Raw genomic sequence first — 7,844 nt, 5'->3', positions numbered from 1 at the left:
AAGCAAGGCAATCCTGAGCCCCACGTATCTTCTCACTTGTGGAATCCAATCGCCCCCCACTCGACAATATGCACACCTGGCTGACAAATCGTGACTTTGTATGCATGAGATATCTGATCTTACAAGAGTTCATGAGCAACTCACAACTGCTTTTAAAACCCCACATTTTAACACCAATTTATTTATCCAATATAAATTTATATATCCAATATAAAAGGGTGTATATTGCCATCCTTTTATATTGTTTCCCACTTTAAGGTGGCAATAATCTGAGTAAAACCCAGCAGTTATAGGGACATGTTTCCTTCTTCAGCAAAGCTGTGATTTGGGAAGTACAGAATTTGAGGAGCATAGACACTACTGCTGTATACCATGTGACCATGGACTGAGGCTAAATCCCAGGACCAATATCTGGGTATTTCTGAAACATACACGGACCAAATGAATACAGTTTCACGGGGAGAAAGGAGCTACCAGTGAAGAGATGTCAAGGTGCTGTAGTGCAACCAAAGCCTAAGGAAAACCGGTGTTAATGATTTATCATACAGAGGTGAGCCAGTTCGTTCAAGTGACACAACGCCCAAAAGCAAAGAAGGAAATGACTTACTGAAGCCTGCATCAATCTCGGATTAAAATGCTTCCTATTGATTTCCGGCTCAGCGCTTTTTCTGAGACACCTTGTCCACTCAGGGTAAGCTGGGGCTGTGTGTCCCCAAAGTATCTGGATGCATAGGAGAGACTGGGTGGTTTGAAAAAGAGACTGCTCAAGCCTCTTTTCTTCTCCTCGGTGGACCCCGTGATTGCGAGTGTCTGCAGCAGCACAGGCAGGAAAAGCTCAGCCCACCCTGCACGCCCCCGACTCTGTGCGCATGCTCATTGCTGTGAGCAAAGCGTGCCCATGCTCAATGCTGTGCGCAACTATCGCTGGGCATGTGCATTGCTGCCCACTTTTTGAGCGCAGAGCTGAGTTCGATGGAGGTGGTCGTGTTCTCTGTGCTATGAGCGTTCTCGCTACCTGATTCAACTGTTAAGTCCCCACGTCAGTCCTTCCAGGAGTTTAAGTGTGAGCGAGGATAGGGAGGGCGTTAGTGGCCTTGGGGTAGGTGGGGACAGTAGAACTGTGGCGTCCTAGGTGTAAGTACCAAGGAGTTAGAGCCCTTCTCCTTACAGGCGTCTCTGCCGCCATTGGGCTCGTCCTTGTAGTGGGGACTGGGCAAGCAGGGAAGGTGGGCCGAGGAGGGGAGGTGAAGACAGGGCGAGGACTGGGTAGCGGGGGTGTTAGTTGAGGTGTCTGCCTCCGGGAGCACCTGCCTGAAGAGCACAGAGGCCAGGTCCTCTTTCGGACCCTGGGAGGTGGTAGAGCAGGTGGTATAGAGAAAGCAAGGAACAGCGGAACACTGGGGGCTTGTAACTGGGTCCCCAAGATTTGCAGTGCACGGTGTACAGTGTCAAGGAGGACCCGGCCACTGAATCTGTTTCGTGACCAGACACCTGAACCTTTCTAGTGCAGACATAACAATAATATGACATATTCTCAAAATAAGACAGATTAAACCCGAGGCCTTGGAAGTAGTATACCTCTCCTTTGGATTACATTTTTCAAATACCAGTATTCTACTTTCAGCGTGAACTATGAGTGGCCGAGTCAGATCAAGATCCAAATCTAAACAGAAAAGATGACCCAGGGTCTAAGCAGCGTGCGGGTGTATTTCCATATTGGATGATTTAGGCTACCATACTTTTATTGCTCTGGACGTTTTGTTGAGATACCAACCGAAAACAGATACAGTGATAAAAGTTTCTCTGCTGATTAAGGGAGGGAAACAATGAACCAGGAGGATTCCAAATTTCTGGTGCCTGTGGAAATACAGTCTGTGTCTTCTTTGCCATGGTTATTAAGCACAGATTGTGCATATCCATCCCAGCAGAGTTTACAGTAGACTCCAAAGTGCTGGTGGCTACCTCCTGTTGCAGTAGCCTCTCTGTGGTTAAGAGTCATTTTTCAGAACAAGCACATAGAATCATGAAGTGGGAGTGTCTTTATGCTTGTTCATTATTTGATATCCAAATGTCTGATGTCTATTTACACTGTTAGCATGTATTAACCACACAACTTTTTATTGGCCCTTATACACACATACCCCTAGGCACAACAACCCAGGGAAGAGAAACCAAAACAAAAGGAGGCACCACCTGAGAGCTGAGATATGAAACCTGAACCAGGGAAGGACGTGGAAGGAGCACCTGGGGCTCAAGGTGAAGGGAAAGGGAAGAAGGATGTCCGTTGGAGCAAGGGAGTGTATGTGTGCATCGTGCATTATGACAAACCATGACAGGAGGAAAGAAAACATGTTAAGGGAATCTCAGTCATTTCCTGAAGATGGGTTGAAAATGTGAAGAGTGTACATTGTGCAGTTTCATGTAGCCCTTCACCATAATGACTTTCCCTTTTTCCCTCAGGAATTAATTGGTGTGCCTGAAAATGCAGTCTTTTCTAAAGGGGAGGAAAATGTTTAACTACAAACTATACATCATTTCCCTAGTTTAATTTGATCTTCTTAGCACATTTTTGTGGGGCCTTTTCACTCATTTCATGGAAAGCACAAGCAGTTTTCAGCAGCACAGGCAGAGTGCCAAGTCAGCATACCCTACAACGTGAGGAATAATGCCGATTTGCCTAGGGATGGGAGCTGCATTTTAGAAATGAGAAAACTAAGGCTCAGGGTTTGTGGTTTCCCAAAGACTGCTTGACACATGGAGACTCAGTGCATATTTCATTACAAGGTTTGTGTTCTTGGGGAACCTGGCTGGCTCAGTCTGTAGAACGTGTGAGTCTTGATGTCGGGGTGGAGTGTTCAAGGCCCATACTAGTGTAGAGATTACTTAACAGAAGAATTTTAAAAGAGGTTTGTGTTCTTCCTACCGTCTGTGTTGCTATACAAACAAGGGAGTGTGGTTCTCTATAGAATGCTTACTACTCAAATGTGTCTGTAAGGTAAAGTAGCTTATTACTGGCACAGGAATTAATGCAGTTCAGTGGAGCAGGACAGGAACTCCAGAAAAGAGCTCAATGAATGAAAAACACGGTGTCGTTCATCATTTGATATGGTACGTTTCATAAGAGCTGTATAATTCAAGAAAATGGCATTGGGGTCACTATATTAGTATGATTATTAAGCTGCTTTGATAGGTGTGCAAATACTTTTATGATTAGGAAAATGAAATGTATCTTACAATGATCGTGAAAGAAGAAATGAATGTCTTCCAAATAGAGCATTTTCATCAAGTACTCATCGTAAATTATTGACACCATTCAGGCATGGATTATTTTAGGGAGTCACTGTTAAGATGTTTCCACAATGCGACTGACAACAAAGTCCATTGAGTCTTTCCACCCTCCTCCTTTTATTCTTACTGTAAGACACAATTTGGACTGTTAATCACTAATGTTTTGCTGTTACTTTTGGAACTTTGTTCTATATGTGACTCCTTTATCCTAAGGTATACAGAGGGACTTTGCCCTGAAATCTGACTAGGGAAATTTGACAAAATACCTTGCAGGTTGCTCTAGTAGGGAATGGATGTCACCAGGATGGGATTTGTTAGAGGCCCACAAATACACACAGCTCATCCTTCAGAACCCCATTGTACTTTTAAATAAAATCTTACGCATGATATAGACTTGATTTCTTAGCTAGTTGGTGCTCTCTATTCCTAGAACACTATGGTAATAGAAAGGAAACGAAGTGCAGTGGGTTTAATCTTTACAGTATCTCTTGAAATAAAGCACAACACACTTGTGGAAAACAAGGGTGTGAAATGCATTTTTCCATCACATTATTTTTTTTTTTTTATCACACTAGACCATAAGCTTCATTTGTATTTCATATTTACTGCTTCAATTGAGTACCTTTGTGTTTCAAGGACTGGACCTGAAAGCTGATCTCCAGAAGCTGCCTCAGGCAGAGGCTGGGCGTGTAACTGGATATCACCCTGATGTCAAGGGGAGAAATCTGCCATTTTTAGAGCCCATTAAAATGCCAGAAGCCCGTATGTTATCCATTGACAGTGCAAAGTATGAGGGTCTTTTCCTGAGTATCTTGTATTTATCTGTAATAACTTTAATGATAAATTAATAACAGACTTTACATATGAAGATACTTTCCCAAGTAGTTGAGACCCAAACATCCTGACGGCCTGACTTATACCCTAGTATACAGAGAAACAAATTGGGTCAAAGCCTTATTATACCGTAAAATATGAAAACTTTTTCTTGTTTTGCATGTAAATACTTCAACGAATAGCTAATAATATTCAGATCCTGCTGTAAGTTCTGCTTTTATCAAACACAAAATATATATGGATTCAATATCAGTTAGTATGAAATATGCTGAGGCACTGAGGGAGGTTCTACCACCCGCTCTAAGGTAACTTGTGTGACTCTCTGAGAATCCCTTAACTTCTGAACCTCTCTTTACATATGTGTGTGGGTATTCAGAAGTGTGTGTATGTATGTGTAAGTATATATATATATATAGTATATATATACTATATATATATAGTATATATATATATATATATATACTATATTATTTCAGATATCATTTTTAATCCTGATATTTGTATTGTGTGAGTCTGTTGGTACCATACATAGAATACAGAGATGTTCCATGAGATGTTGCATGAGTTTTTTAATCTGGTAACATCTTTGGTCTAATTTTAACATGTGAATTGAGATTCCTTTGCCACTTTGAACAAAAAATGCACAATGGTGGCTGTTTGTGTTTCTCTGTGGAGACCTGGATCCCTATTCTCGTTTTTTTTTTTTCCCAATATTTATTTGAATTCTGGTTAATTAACAGATAGTGTAATATTGGTTTCAGGAGTAGAATTCAGAAATTCATCACATACATACAACACTCAGTGCTCATCACCACAAGTGCCCTCCTTAATGCCCATCAACCTTTTAGCCCACTGTCGACCCATCTTCCTCCATCGACACTCAGTTTGTTCCCTACAGCTAAGTCCCATGGTCTGCTTCTGTCTCTCTCTTTTTTTCTCCTGTCCCATATGTTCATCTGTTTTGTTTCTTAAATTCTACGTATGAGTGAAATCATGTTACTTGTTTTTTTCTCTGTCAGGCTTACAACTTCTGTTAGTATAACACACTCTAGGTTTATGCATATCATTGCAAATGACAAGATTTCATTCATTTTGATGCCTGAGTCATATTCCACTGTATGTGTGTGTGGCACACACACACACCCCACCTCTTCTTTATCCATTCATCAGTCGATGGACATTTGGGCTTTTTCCATAGTTTGGCCATTATTGATAATGTTGCTATAAGCATTGGGGTGCTTGTACCCTTTCGACCTGTATCTGTTGGGTCCCTTGGGTAAAAACCTCCTGGTGTAACTCCTGAGTCACACGGTATTTCTATTTTTAACTTCTTGAGGAACCTCCATACTCATTTCCACAGTGTCTGTACCAGTTTGCATTCCTATCAACAGCGTAAGAGGGTTCCCTTTTCTCCAGCTCCTCACCTATATCTCTTGTTTCCTGTGTTGTTAACATCACCCATTCTGACACGTGTGAAGTGTGTGACCATATAATCTATTTTACCAACTGGAACACCATTAAGGCAAACACCATTAAGGCAAATGGTTACCATGCTTAACACAGGACATAAGGGATAAACTAGCTGTCAAAAACAGTTTTCCACGTAACCATAACCAAGTATAAACTCCATGTGGTACTCCTTTCTCTACTAACATCACTGAAGCAGTAACCAAATTGGCATTATTCCTTCAGCATCATATATTAGAATATTATTTCAAGTTGAAGCCTTTAAATGAGACTTACATGTAAATTTCTTGTGTTTTTCAATTCCTTGCATGCTGTTAGGAGTTTTTCTGAAACTGCATGCAGTTTCTGCTTTCTATTTGAAACGACATTTTTTTAAAAATTTTTATTTATTTATTTATTTTCAGCATAACAGTATTCATTGTTTTTTACACCACACCCAGTGCTCCATGCAATCCGTGCCCTCTCTAATACCCACCACCTGGTACCCCAACCTCCCACCCCCCGCCACTTCAAACCCCTCAGATTGTTTTTCAGAGTCCATAGTCTCTCATGGTTCACCTCCCCTTCCAATTTCCCCCAACTCCCTTCTCCTCTCTAACTCCCCATGTCCTCCATGCTATTTGTTATGCTTCACAAATAAGTGAAACCATATGATAATTGACTCTCTCTGCCTGACTTATTTCACTCAGCATAATCTCTTCCAGTCCTGTCCATGTTGCTACAAAAGTTGGGTATTCATCCTTTCTGATGGAGGCATATTACTCCATAGTGTATATGGACCACATCTTCCTTATCCATTCGTCCATTGAAGGGCATCTTGGTTCTTTCCACAGTGTGGCGACCGTGGCCATTGCTGCTATGAACATTGGGGTACAGATGGCCCTTTTTCCCCACTACATCTGTAAAGGCTCATTTCCTTTTGTGTGTTGTGAAAGTGTACTGTCTTTTTGTTTTGTTGTGCCAGTAGAAAGTGTGGTAAGTTCAAAAAGGTTTGGTGAAATATATGCTTGGACTTCTATCTTTAAAAAGGGGGAAACTATGGCGTACTTCCTGTACCATTAATTTACTGGAAATACAAGTCTCCGGAATAAAGTTTCCAACTATTCTATCTTACAGGTGAAGGACAGCCCCAGATTTAAACAAGGACAAGCTGGAACATGCAAACTACTCTTATGTGGGGGTACTTCATTGTTGAAATTCTCTCAATAAAGTTTTATAAACTTTGTCCAATAAATCTTTTAAAATCTTTGTTAAACGTATTCCACATAGTGGGTGCCTGAGTGGCTCAGTCACTTAAGCCACTGATTCTTGGCTTCAGCTCAGGTCATAATCCATTGGTCATGGGATGGACCCCGAGATGGGCCCTATGCTCCGCAGGGAGTCAGCTTGAAAGATTCTGCCCCTGCCCCTGTTCCCTCCCTGCATCTCTCTCTCTCTCTCTCTCACTCTCTCAAATGAACAAATAAATCTTTAAAGAAAAACTTAGTCTAACTAGTAGGTGCTGCCAAAAATTATGTCATTTTTTGAAAATTTATATTCTGATGCAGATGATATACACAGATATACTTGTAACTTGAATTTCTATCCAGCGTCCTTGCTACGTATGATTTAATAAGCGTATGACAACATCCATTTTGAGATTCAACATGCACAATTATATCATCTTGGAATGCTATCAGTTTGTTTCTTCCTCTTTACTTTATTTTATTTGTTTTAAGGTTTTTATTCATTTTATTCATTTTATTTATTTTTCAAAGAAATACAGAGTAGGAACAAGGAAGTGGCGGGCAGAGGGAGAGGCAGGCTCCCTGCTGAGGAAAGAGCCTGATATGGGAATAGATCCCAGGAACCTGGCATCATGATCTGAGCCAAAGGCAGACACTTAACCAACAAAGCCTTCCAGAAGTCCATGTTTCTGCCATTTTATTTTATTTTAGATTCCATCTTTTATATATTTTTAAAATTTATTTTCAGCATAACAGTATTCATTATTTTTGCACCACACCCATTGCTCCAAGCAACCCATGCCCTAATACCCACCACCTGGTACCCCAAACTCCCACCCCCCCGCCACTTCAAACCCCTCAGATTGTTTTTCAGAGTCCATAGTCTCTCATGATTCACCTCCCCTTCCAATTTCTCCCAACTCCCTTCTCCTCTCTAACTCCCCATGTCTTCCATGCTATTTGTTATGCTCCACAAATAAGTGAAACCATATGATAATTGACTCTCTCTGCTTGACTTATTTCACTCAG

At 41.2% G+C, this 7,844-nt stretch overlaps 1 long non-coding RNA gene across 1 annotated transcript; it reads left to right on the top strand.

The window, feature by feature from the left end:
• The first annotated feature begins 542 nt into the window (after nucleotides 1-542).
• LOC131821506 (uncharacterized) lies at nucleotides 543-6,823 on the top strand. The gene is made up of 3 exons (XR_009349931.1): nucleotides 543-691; nucleotides 2,148-2,256; nucleotides 6,706-6,823. It is a non-coding gene; the product is annotated as an uncharacterized LOC131821506 (long non-coding RNA).
• The last annotated feature ends 1,021 nt before the right edge of the window (nucleotides 6,824-7,844 follow it).

The sequence above is a fragment of the Mustela lutreola genome, chromosome X (genome assembly GCF_030435805.1).
Source record: "Mustela lutreola isolate mMusLut2 chromosome X, mMusLut2.pri, whole genome shotgun sequence".
Lineage (NCBI taxonomy): Eukaryota > Metazoa > Chordata > Mammalia > Carnivora > Mustelidae > Mustela > Mustela lutreola.
This window is presented reverse-complemented; position numbering and strand designations above follow the sequence as displayed.